The following is a 12,554-nucleotide window of genomic DNA, read 5'->3' as shown; positions in this document are numbered from 1 at the left end:
ATCCCTCCCCTATTTTCTGAATCAATTGCCGAGCTCCAGAACCATTTCCATGGTTACCTTCTATCACTTCCAGACCCCCAGCTCGTTCTCCATAGCCCAGTACTTGAGACATCCTCACATGTAAGTGGTCAGAGAGCTGATATTGTGGCCCCCTATCTTATCTCAGACCATTTGCATCGACCTCCCCTCCCCTTTTTCTGGAATGAACACATCTGTTCCCAGCCTCAATTCAAACCGGACACCTTCGCTACAGACAGCCTGATCCTGAGGGGAAACAAGACATGAAGCAGTGACCAATGCAGTAAGTTTTATTTCTGATTACAGGCCATTATCCAGACAGCAGGAATACAAGGTCAGGTGTTAGAGGAGTGAAGTAATAAATTAGCCTGTTGTCCAGGAAAGAAGCTTCCATTCAGAGAGAACATGGAGATCCCGGGTTGATGGTCGCCCCTCACTGGATCATTCATCTTGACCTTCAATCCGAATTTGACCCATCATCGTTTTGGGAAGGGAGAAAGTCACGTGCAATCTTCTCAGTGACTGACGGATCACTGATTCTGGCCTCCAACATCGGAGTTTTTGATTTATAACCGTCTAAGAGTAAAAGAAAACATGATGAAGGAATTAATTACGGGTTGTTCAGCCTGATGGAGAACAATGAGAAAACAGAAAGCAGAATCTCTCAGCCTGACAGGGACACACTCGGCACAAAGCAGCAACATTAGGTTTGTTGTATATAATAATATTCCACAGTTTACAGCCTCCCACTCCCAGACTTGTATAAACCCACTCCGTCTCGCCACCTCCTGGTCGGAACAAACTCATTCCCTCCCTCCACCTGCTGGTCTGTACAAACACACTCCCTCCACCTCCTGGTCTGTACAAACTCCCTCCCTCCCTCCACCTGCTGGTCTGTACAATCTCACTCCCTCCACCTCCTGGTCTGCACAAACTCACTCCCTCCACCTCCTGGTCTGTACAAACTCACTCCGTCCACCTCCTGGTCTGTACAAACTCACTCCCTCCACCTTCTGGTCTGGACAAACTCACACCCACCACCTCCTGGTCTGCACAAACTCACGCCCTCCACCTCCTGGTCTGTACAAACTCACTTTCTCCATCCACCGCCTGGTCTGTACAAACTCACTCCCTCCACATCCTGGTCTGTACAAACTCACACCCTCAACCTCCTGTCTGTACAAACTCACTCCCTCCACATCCTCGTCTGTACAAACTCACTCACTCCACCTCCTGGTCTGTACAAACTCACACCCTCCACATCCTGGTCTGTACAAACTCCCTCCCTCCACCTCCTGGTCTGTACAATCTCACTCCCTCTCCTCCTCGTCTGTACAAACTCACGCCCTCCACCTCCTGGTCTGTACAAACTCACTTCCTCCATCCACCTCCTGGTCTGTACAATCTCACTCCCCCTCCTCCTCATCTGTACAAACTGACTCCCTCCCACCGCCTCCTGGTCTGTACAAACTCACTTTCTCCATCCACCGCCTGGTCTGTACAAACTCCCGCCCTCCCTCCACCTCCTGGTCTGTACAAACACATTCCCTCCACCTCCTGGTCTGGACAAACACATGCCCTCCCTCCACATCCTGCTCTGTAAAAACGCACACCCTCCAACTCCTGGTCTGTACAAACTCACTCACTCCCTCCACTCGTGGTCTTCACAAACTCACTCCCTCCACCTCACGGTCTGTACAAACTCACTCCCTCCACCTCCTGGTCTGTACAAACTTACTCCCTCCCTCCACCTCCTGGTCTGTACAAAGTCACTCCCTCAACCTCCTGGTCTGTACAAACTCACCCCCACCACCTCCTGGTCTGTACAAACTCCCTCACTCCCTCCACCTCCTGGTCTGCACAAACTCGCTCCCTCCACCTCCTGGTCTGTACAAACTCACTCCCTCCACCTCCTGGTCTGTACAAACTCTCTCGCTCCACCTCCTGGTCTGTACAAAGTCACTCCCTCAACTTCCTGGTCTGTACAAACTCACTCCCTCCACCTCCTGGTCTGCACAAACTCACTCCCTCCACCTCCTGGTCTGCACAAACTCACTTCCGCCACCTCCTGGTCTGTACAAACTCTCTCGCTCCACCTCCTGGTCTGTACAAACTCTCTCGCTCCACCTCCTGGTCTGTACAAAGTCACTCCCTCAACTTCCTGGTCTGTACAAACTCCCTCACTCCCTCCACCTCCAGGTCTTCACATACTCACTCTCTCCACCTCCTGGTCTGTACAATCTCCCTCCCTCCACCTCCTGGTCTGTACAAACTCGCTCCCTCCACCTCCTGGTCTGTACAAACTCCCTCCCTCCACCTCCTGGTCTGTACAAACTCCCTTCCTCCACCTCCTGGTCTGTACAAACTCCCTCCCTCCACCTCCTGGTCTGTACAAACTCCCTCCCTCCACCTCCTGGTCTGTACAAATTCCCTCCCACCACCTCCTGTTCTGTAAAAACTCACACCCTCCACCTCCTGGTCTGTACAAACTCGCTCCCTCCACATCCTGGTCTGTACAAACTCACTCCCTCCCTGCACCTCCTGGTCTGTACAAACTCCCTCCCTCCACCTCCTGGTCTGGACAAACCCCTTCCCTCCCTCCACCTCCTGGTCTGTACAAACTCGCTCCCTCCACATCCTGGTCTGTACAAACTCACTCCCTCCCTGCACCTCCTGGTCTGTACAAACTCCCTCCCTCCACCTCCTGGTCTGGACAAACCCCTTCCCTCCCTGCACCTCCTGGTCTGTACAAACTCGCTCCCTCCACATCCTGGTCTGTACAAACTCACTCCCTCCCTGCACCTCCTGGTCTGTACAAACTCCCTCCCTCCACCTCCTAGTCTGTACAAACCCCTTCCCTCCCTCCACCTCCAGGTCTGTACAGATATACTCCCTCCTCCTCCTGGTCCGGACAAGCTCACTCAATCCCTCCACCTCTTGGTCTGTACAAACTCACACCCTCCACCTCCTGGTCTGCACAAACTCCCTCCCTCCACCTTCTGGTGTGTACAATCTCACTCCCTCCACCTCCTGATCTGTACAGACTCACTCCCTCCCTCCTCCTCCTGGTCTGTACAAATAGACTCGCTTCCTCCACCTCCTGGTCTGTACATACTTACACCCTCCACCTCCTGATCTGTACAAATAGCCTCCCTCCCTCCACCTCTTCGTCTGTACAAACTCACACCCTCCACCTCCTGGTCTGCACAAACTCACTCCCTCCACCTCCTGGTCTGTACAAACTCCCTCCCTCCCTCCACCTGCTGGTCTGTACAAACTCACTCCCTCCACCTCCTGGTCTGTACAATCTCACTCCCCCCTCCTCCTCGTCTGTGCAAGCTCACTCCCTCCCACCACCTCCTGGTTTGTACAAACTCACTTCCTCCATCCACCTCCTGGTCTGTACAAACTCCCTCCCTCCCTCCACCTCCTGGTCTGTACAAACACATTCCCTCCACCTACTGGGCTGGACAAACACACGCCCTCCCTCCAAATCCTGCTCTGTACAAACGCACACCGTCCAACTCCTGGTCTGTACAAACTCACTCCCTCTACATCCTGGTCTGTACAAACGCACTCCCTCCACCCTCTGGTCTGTACAAACTCCCTCCCTCCACCTCCTTGTCTGTACAAACCCCCTCCCTCCACCTCCTGGTCAGTACAACTCACACCCTCCACCTCCTGGTCTGTACAAACTCACTCCCTCTACATCCTGGTCTGTACAAACTCCCTCCCTCCACCTCCTGGTCTGGACAAACACACTCCCTCCACCTCTTGGTCTGTACAAACTACCTCCCTCCACCTCCTGGTCTGTACAAACTCACTCCCTCCCTCCACCTTCTGGTCTGTACAAATTCACTCCCTCCACCTCCTGGTCTGTAAAAACTCCCTCCCTCCACCTCCTGTTCTGTACAAACTCCCTACCTCCACCTCCTGGTCAGTACAAACTCCCTCCCTCCACCTCCTGGTCTGTACAAACTCCCTCCCTCCACCTCCTGGTCTGTACAAACTCACTCCCTCCACATCCTGATCTGTACAAACTCACTCCCTCCACCTCCTGATCTGTACAAACTCCCTCCCTCCACCTCTGGGTCTGTACAAACTCCCTCTCTCCCTCCACCTCCTGGTCCATACAAACTCCCTCCCTCCACCTCCTGGTCTGGACAAACACACTCGCTGCCTCCACCTCCTGGTGTTTACAAACTAACTCCCTCCACCTCCTGGTCTGTACAAACTCCTTCCCTCCCTCCACCTCCTGGTCTTGACAAACTCCCTCCCTCCACCTCCTGGTCTGTACAAACTCCCTCCCTCCCTCCAACTCCTGGTCTACACAAACGTACTCCCTCCACCTCCTGGTCTGTACAAACTCACTCCCTCCACCTCCTGGACTGTGCCAACTCCCTCCCTCCACCTCCTGGTCTGTACAAACTCACTCCCTCAACCTCCTGGTCTGTACAAACTCACTCCCTCCACTTCCTGGTCTGTACAAACTCCCTCACTCCCTCCACCTCCTGGTCTTCACATACTCACTCCCTCCACCTCCTGGTCTGTACAAACTCACGCCCTCCACCTCCTGGTCTGTACAAAGTCACTCCCTCAACCTCCTGGTCTGTACAAACTCTCTCCCTCCACTTCCTGGTCTGTACAAACTCCCTCACTCCCTCAACCTCCTGGTCTGTACAAACTCACTCCCTCCACTTCCTGGTCTGTACAAACTCCCTCACTCCCTCCACCTCCTGGTCTTCACATACTCACTCCCTCCACCTCCTGGTCTGTACAAACTATCTCCCTCCACCTCCTGGTCTGTACAAACTCACTCCCTCCTTCCACCTCCTGGTCTGTACAAATTCACTCCCTCCACCTCCTGGTCTGTAAAAATTCCCTCCCTCCACCTCCTGGTCTGTACAAACTCCCTACCTCCACCTCCTGGTCAGTACAAACTCCCTCCCTCCACCTCCTGTTCTGTAGAAACTCCCTCCCTCCAACTCCTGGTCTGCACAAACTGACTCCCTCCACCTCCTGGTCTGTACAAACTCACACCCTCCAGCTCCTGGTCTGTATAAACTCACTCCCTCCACCTCCTGGTCTTTACAAATTCACACCCTCAACCTCCTGGTCTGCACAAAGTCACTCCGTCCCTCTACCTCCTGGTCTACATCAACGCACTCCCTCCCTCCTCCTAGTCTGTACAAACTCACTACCTCCCTCTACCTCCTGTACCGAAGTACAGTGAAAATTAAATGGGGAGAAATAGCTGATGGAGATGCTGATCCTGTCTTCACACACAGTCCACACTCTCACAATCTGTAGCAGTGTCAGTGACCAGGAACAGTAACTGAATTCTGCAATAAGGACAATGACAGAGTTTGCTATCCGGATCAATGATCCCACTTTGACCCAGCAACGTGCCCCGCCCAGTAACCTGTGGTTTCATTATTGATCCGTGTGGACCAGCTCACAAAACCAACAAGCCCCGCGAAACACTCCGATAGTGACTAAAATATCAGAGATTTACCAATGGAGATTGTTTATCCTGAATTCTTCAGTTTGTTTTAGAATCTCACACTCCACATCTCTTAACCTATCAAACCATTGCATTCAAAGCAAATACAATCGATTTAAAATTAATCTGCATGAACCCCAGCGGCTTTAGTGTTGGAGAACGTTCAGAGATTCTTACTTCCTTCCATAATACCTGGTCTCGCTCCAGTAGGATTGCTCTGAGTCAGCACGAGAAGTACAAGCACCAGGAACAGCGCTTTCTGCATCTTCACTGGGGTCTGTCAGAGTTACGGTCAGAATGCTGGTGTAGATCTGCTCTCTATCTAATCGCGGAGTGTTGCTGCTTTTATAATCCCACGAGCGGGCGTGTCTGCTTCCTGGTGATATCATTGGAAACTGTTTTCCTTAATGCTGCCTTATTTCCATGAATGTCGCCTTGAGCAAAGCCAGATCCACACAGCTGTTTAGTTTAAAAATCTAAAGGGGACAGCAGTGTACCTCGCTAGTGTTCCACATGATGTGTTCCTCTTGCTGACAGCCTCTCCCTCCGAAATGAAGCTGTGCTTAGAGTGCATATACAGACACAGTGCCTGTAAAAATGTTCATCAAAACCCCTGAATTTGGACGAACGTCCTTTTTTGTGAAGCACATCTGTATCTTAGACCCTGTCGCGTTGTGTAAGGCCATCTTCAGATGCCTATCCACATGTAGGTCCGGACACTGTATCCCTGCACTCTTCAGACCGGAGACATTATTTCCGTGTCGTCCCTGCCTCGCACTTTTGTTAAAATGCATCACGTCACAATGAAGGAAAAGAAGAGCAAAGCAAATTACAGCACAAGAGCAGGCCCTTCGGCCCTTCAAGACTGCAGCCACTTTGCTGCCCGTCTGAAAGGCGCTTCTGTGGCCGCGAAAGGACTCCAGGTTGGTAGTTTGCCTCCCTGATGCCAAGGTCCTGGATGTCTCTGAGCGGCTACAGAACATCTTCAAACGGGAGGACATCAGACAGAGGTCATTGCCCACATTGGCACCAATGACATAGGAGAAGCAGTAGCGAGGTCCTGTAACTGCAATTTACGCAGCTCGGTACAATATTAAAAAGCAAATTCTCTAGGGTAGTAATCTCAGGAATACTCCAGGTGCCATGTACTCGCAAGGCTAGCAACAGCGATATAGTGCAGATGAACACGTGGCTAAAGAACTAGTGCAGAAGGGAGGGCTTCAATTTGTTTGATCACTGGGATGTCTTCCACGGAAGGCGAGGCCTTACAAGAAGGGCAGGTTACACCTGAACTAGAGGGGCACCAATATCCTGACTGGGAGGTTTGCTTGTATGCTATCTGTCTTACTTGTTGTACTCCGTGCATTGAAGCAGATACACTCCAGACCTCCAGGCCCACTGAGTTCGACCTCCCTCAGCCTACACTTCCTGTTATCCTGGCTGACCCTGGTACCATGCTCATCCCCAGTCTCTACACTTGCTGGCGTACTGTCCTGATTCCCACCCCTGCCAGATTAGTTTAAACCCACCCGCACAATACAGCTGTAGATGGTTGGGCCCCCGGCACTATCCTGAGGAACTCCTGCAGCGATGTCCAACCATCGTACCTTCTGCCAGGTATGACTCCAACCAGCGGAGAGTTTTCCCCCTGATTCCCATTGACTCACAGTGGAACATCATCTTTGTGTATTTCATGATGCCTTTCTTATATTCCTTTCTTTATCTCTGTCCCACATCCCGACTACTGCCTGGGGGTCTGTACCTAACTCCCATCAGGCTTTTTCCCCTTTCTGCTCCTCAACTCTACCCACGCAGATTCTCTGCCTTCCAACCCTATATCGCTTCTGACTATAAATTGAATTCATTTCCTTACTAACAATGCAACCACGCTCCCTCGTCCCAGCTGCGTGTCCTTTCTGGAGGGCATATAGCATTGGCCATTTAAATGCCAGCCCTGATCCCCTTGCTGCCACGAGTCTGTGATGCCCCCAACATCGTACCGGCCAAATTTCAATTTGCGCGACCATCTTATTCACCTTGTTTCGTATAATGCGCGCATTCAGGTGCAACCCCCTCATTCCAGAATAGACCGCCACCACCGCCCCACTCCGTCATCATATTTGTCCCCTCTTTTGCTTTAGCTGAAGTTGGATTCCTGCCGCCTTCTCCTGTTGTACTCGGTGTTCTGGAAAGTTTACTATCCTTTCTGGAGGCCTCGGCCCCTTTAATTAAATTAAAGTCTTCTCCATTAACCTGCGCTTCTACCTTCTCCTTTAACTTGGAGTTTCTAAACCACGCCCATATGTTCGGGTCGCGCCCGGCACTGGATGGGTTCTGGAGGGGGGTTGCGAGAACTATATCTAAGGTGGTGAAAGTCCAGGTCAAGCCAAGTTGGGGGCTAGCACTATTTGGAGTGGCGGACGAGCCGGGTGTGCAGGAGGCGAAAGAGGCGGCATTCTGGCCTTTGCGTCCCTGGTAGCCCGGCGGAGGATCTTGTTAGTGTGGAAAGATGCGAAGCCCCCCAGTGTGGAAGCCTGGATAAATGACATGGCAGGGTTTATCAAGTTGGAGAGGATAAAGTTTGCCTTGAGAGGGTCAGTGCAGGGGTTCTCCAGGCGGTGGCAACCGTTCCTAGACTATCTCGCGGAGCGTTAGATGAAGATCGGTTAGCAGCAGCAGCAGCAACCTGGGGGGAGGGGGGACATCTCTTTCGGGGGGGGGGGGGGGGAGGCGGGGGGGGGGGGGAAGGGGGTTTTCCTGGGGGCACTTGAGCAAGAAAATACATAAATGTTCAGGAAAGTTAATATGTGCGGGAGGAATCGAATGTACAAAGTTCTGTATTATGTCGATTTGATATGTGTATGTCTTGCTCGGTGACTTTTCTTTTCTTTCTGTTGGGGGGGGGGGGGGTTATATGGGTGAAAATTTTGTTGAAAAATTCTTAACAAAACATATTTTTAAATAAAAACTTGGAGTTTTTATCCCATAACCCAGTAACCCCACCCAATACTAAGGGCAATTCTGGACACTAAGGACAATTTAACATGGCCAATCCACCTAACCTGCACATCTTTGGGCTGTGGGAGGAAACCGGAGCACCCGGAGGAAACCCACGCAGACACGGGGAGAACGTGCAGACTCCGCACAGACAGTGACCCAAGCCGGAATCGAACCTGGGACCCTGGAGCTGTGAAGCAATTGTGCTATCCACAATGCTACCGTGCTGCCCGGTTGACTGGGACGCATTTATTTCCAGGGGTTTGGATCTATAGAACTTGTACGGAGCATCCATGTGGGCATCTTGAAACAATATGTAGATAGTCCAACTAGGAAAGGGTTCGCACTGGATCTGGCCCAGCGGAATGACCACGGCCAGGCTTTTGACATTTCTGTTGGGGAACATTTCATGAAGAGTGACCATAATCTATTTTGTTTTAAGGTACTGTTAGACAAAGATAAGAGTTGTCCTCGGGTGAAGGTGCTAATTTGGTGGAAGGCTGATTATAACAATATTCGGCAGGAACTGAACAGTCCAGATTGGGAGACGTGGGGGGGGGGGGGGGGGGGGGAATATTTGGGAGTATATCAACATCTAGCATGTGGAACGGTTTCTAATGTCAGTTGAAAGGAAGTCAGGACCGGGATGATCCTGTGAGGAAGAATAAGAAGGACAAGTTTTGGGAACCTTGGATAATGAGGGATATTGTGAGCCTGGTTCAAAGTAAAATGAAGCATGTGTAAGGGCTGGATGGCTGGGAACACACAAAGCCTGTGAGGAATATAAAGAAACCAGGAAGGAACATACGCTAGGAGTCAGGGCTTAAAGGGTCATGAAAAACGTCATCGGCAAACAGGATTAAATAAAAGCCCAAGTCTATTAGACATATATAATGAGCAAGAGATGAGCCAGGTAAAGGGTTGGCCAAGTGAAGGACAGCGGAGGGAATATCTGCTTGGAACCAGAGGAAATCGGAGAGGTACTGAATGAGTACTTTGCATCAGCATTCACCACAGAGAACGACTTGAGGAATGGTGTGTCTGGGGAAGGGTGGGGTACATTGGTCAGCTCAGGCTTGTAGAGCCGAAGGGCCTGTTCATGTGCTGAACCTTTCTTTGTTCGTCTTCACCCCAGATGAGATGGCCAAACCCCTGCCCCAGACAGCACCAGAACCTGCGAGATTATCGATCTTGGTTCCAGTAAATAATACCAATGCCGGTAACTGTACTCTCCCCGATGACGCCTCCATTTCTTTCTCCGCCGCCCCGCCCCCCACACACACTTTAACCGATCCCTGTACCATGGTCAATTTGGTCATCCTCTCTCCAGTCCCCGATTCCACCCAATCAGGTGGAAAGAATGTCGAACTTTTTGGAGATGGACATGGGCTGAGGATCCTGTAACTCTACCTCCTGGACTCCTCCACCTGGATCTCATCCCTCTCCCCACATCACCCTTCTTATGTTACGTGTCTCTTAGTTCCTCAGCTAGGTTATATTCATGTCCCATTTTTTGTAACCATATGTAATCATATATACATGACTCGTATGTCGTATTCCATAACTCTTATTTATGTCTTAATTATTTCCGACCTTATATTACCTATATTCCACTGAATTGTCTTCCAAAATTAGGTCTAAAAAATTATCTTTCTTCATATTGTTTAAATTAACTAGGAGCCTCCCTCACTCCAGGGATCGATGTCCAATAGGGGAATACACTCAGAATATCAGGAGCAACATTTGCCAAATGTTAAAATCTGTAAGATACGTCTACAATTTGACACAGCTGCCTCAGTTACAGAGCCAGAGTGTCAAAGAGAATACCCTCAGCGGCTGAATATCCACAGGGTTTGGGAAAACAGAATTCAAAAGATCCAAAATCCTCTGAGATAAATATTGTTCACCTCGTTTCAGACTTCAGTGGCGGCCCCTGAGACTGCGTCTCCCCTATCCAGATTGACCGGTGAGTGTCTACAGATACGGGTGGATATATCGCGATGCGGAGTAGGTATTTGAGTGAGACATGAGAGCAGAAGGACAGTGTACAGTTTATGGTATAAATAGTCTTCCTTATACAGGCACACAGAGTGTAAAGAACAGAATGAATTATCTCAGCCAAAAAGTCAACTTGGCTGTCACAACATGGCAGACATGACAGAGACATGACTGCAAGATGCCCACAACTAGAAAGGCTGACCAAACAGCTAATAAAATCCACAAAAACGGTGCCTGAAAGCAACCTCGCAAGTGAAAACATCGGCATCACAGGAAACATTTACAATTTTTAAGGAAAATGAGAAAAGTTAGAAGATAATTGGGCCCTTTTAAACTTATAATGGGGCTGTCTTCAATTAAAAGAAGGTGGTGACAGATATGCTGAAGGATGGATTGCTTTCAATATTTACAATAGAGGAAGAGGTTGGCATGCCAGAGGTCTCAAGGACAATATTATTAAACAGGAGCAGGGATTTATTAAAATTCACACAGTCTGCGCATCACTATTGGAGAAATTACTAGTGTTGGAATGTGACAGATACCAAGGAATAGGCCCTTCCCATTCCAGGGGTTTTAAGGAAGGAGTTGGGAACATTGCAGATTCCTGAAATGACGAGTAACCGTGCTAGCAATGAACATGACCCTTATTCTGGAACTGTGTCTCCGAGTTCAACTAGTGAGCTCGTATGCATAATCCTCATGCTGTAAATGTGAGTCTTAGCTCTCCAGCGAGCTTATGTACATGACCATTAATCTGTAACCGTGTTTCTCAGTCACCCAGAGGTGTATGCACGTAATATATTTCATGTAACTGTCACCAAATTCACAAGCAAGCTTCCTTACAGTACTCTTGTTCTGTAACTGGGCCCGCCAGTTCCACAGGGAGCTGACACACATGACGTTTGTTCTGTAACTATCTCCTGGTTAACAGGCAGTGTGCACACATGATCCTTACTCTGTAACTGTGTCTCCCAGTTAACAGGTAGTTTTTAAAAATGATCGTTATTCTGCAACGTTGTCTCCTAGTTCTATAGCGACATCATTTAAATGTCACTTGTTCTATTGCTGTTTCTCCTAGGTCGCTGCCTATGTAATTTTCAATGGTTTTAATATTCATGTCCAATTTTTTCCGACCTTTGCTTCTATATTTTCGCCGAAATTTTCTTGCAAACTTTGGCCTCAATAATGATCTTCCTTCACGTTATTTAAACTGTCTCGGACCCTGCCTCACCGACGGATCTGGTGAATAATTAAAGATCTCACAGGTAGACATCCTTTCGGAAGGAGCGGTCACAGTATGGTTGAATTTAAAATACAGATGGAGGGTAAGAAGCTAAAATCCTATTGCAGCTTCATCTGCTTAAGCAAAGGAGACGACACTGAGGGAGGAGTTGGCTAATGTAGACTGGGAGCAAAGACTTCATGGTTGGACAATTGACGAAACGTGGAGTACATTCAGAGTTTATTCATAGTGCTCCGCAAAGGTATGTTCCAGTGAAAATGAAGGAGTGGAGGAAAAGGGATAATCAGCCATGGATATCGAAGGGAAAACGTGAATAAAAATCCAAACAAAGTGGCAAAGATTAGTGGGAAACTAGAGCATTTGGAAACCTTTGCAAGTCAATAGAAAGCCACGAAAAAAGAAATAAAGAAAAGGAAGATAGATTAAGAGACTAAAGTAGCTGGGAATATAAATGAAAAGGAGTGGCTAGGGTCAACATTGTTCCTTTCGAGTATGAGAACGGGATTTAATAATGGGAATTGAGGAAATGGCGATGGAGTGAACGAATATGTTGTGTCGGTCTTCACAGGAAAAGCCACAAACAGCATGCCAATAATTAAAGGCAAGGAGGCTATGGCAGGTAAGGACCTAGAAACGATCATTATTACTAATGAGATAGTGTTGGGTAAGCTATTGGGGCTACAGGTACACAAGTCTCCTGGCCATGATGGAATGCATCCCAGGGAACTAAAAGAGATGGCGGCGGAAATAGCAAATGCACTCGTGGTAGTTTACCAAATGTCGCTGGAACCTGGG

General features: G+C 49.3%; 1 long non-coding RNA gene across 1 annotated transcript; it reads right to left on the bottom strand.

The window, feature by feature from the left end:
- Window positions 1–292: 292 nt before the first annotated feature.
- LOC140399593 (uncharacterized) lies at window positions 293–6,360 on the bottom strand. The gene is made up of 2 exons (XR_011937745.1): window positions 5,714–6,360; window positions 293–594 (listed from the first exon to the last, which is right to left on the bottom strand). It is a non-coding gene; the product is annotated as an uncharacterized lncRNA (long non-coding RNA).
- Between the last annotated feature and the right edge of the window lie 6,194 nt (window positions 6,361–12,554).

The sequence above is a fragment of the Scyliorhinus torazame genome, chromosome 23 (genome assembly GCF_047496885.1).
Source record: "Scyliorhinus torazame isolate Kashiwa2021f chromosome 23, sScyTor2.1, whole genome shotgun sequence".
NCBI lineage: Eukaryota > Metazoa > Chordata > Chondrichthyes > Carcharhiniformes > Scyliorhinidae > Scyliorhinus > Scyliorhinus torazame.
The sequence above is the reverse complement of the archived record's forward strand: the minus strand, read 5'-3'. Positions and strand labels throughout refer to the sequence as shown.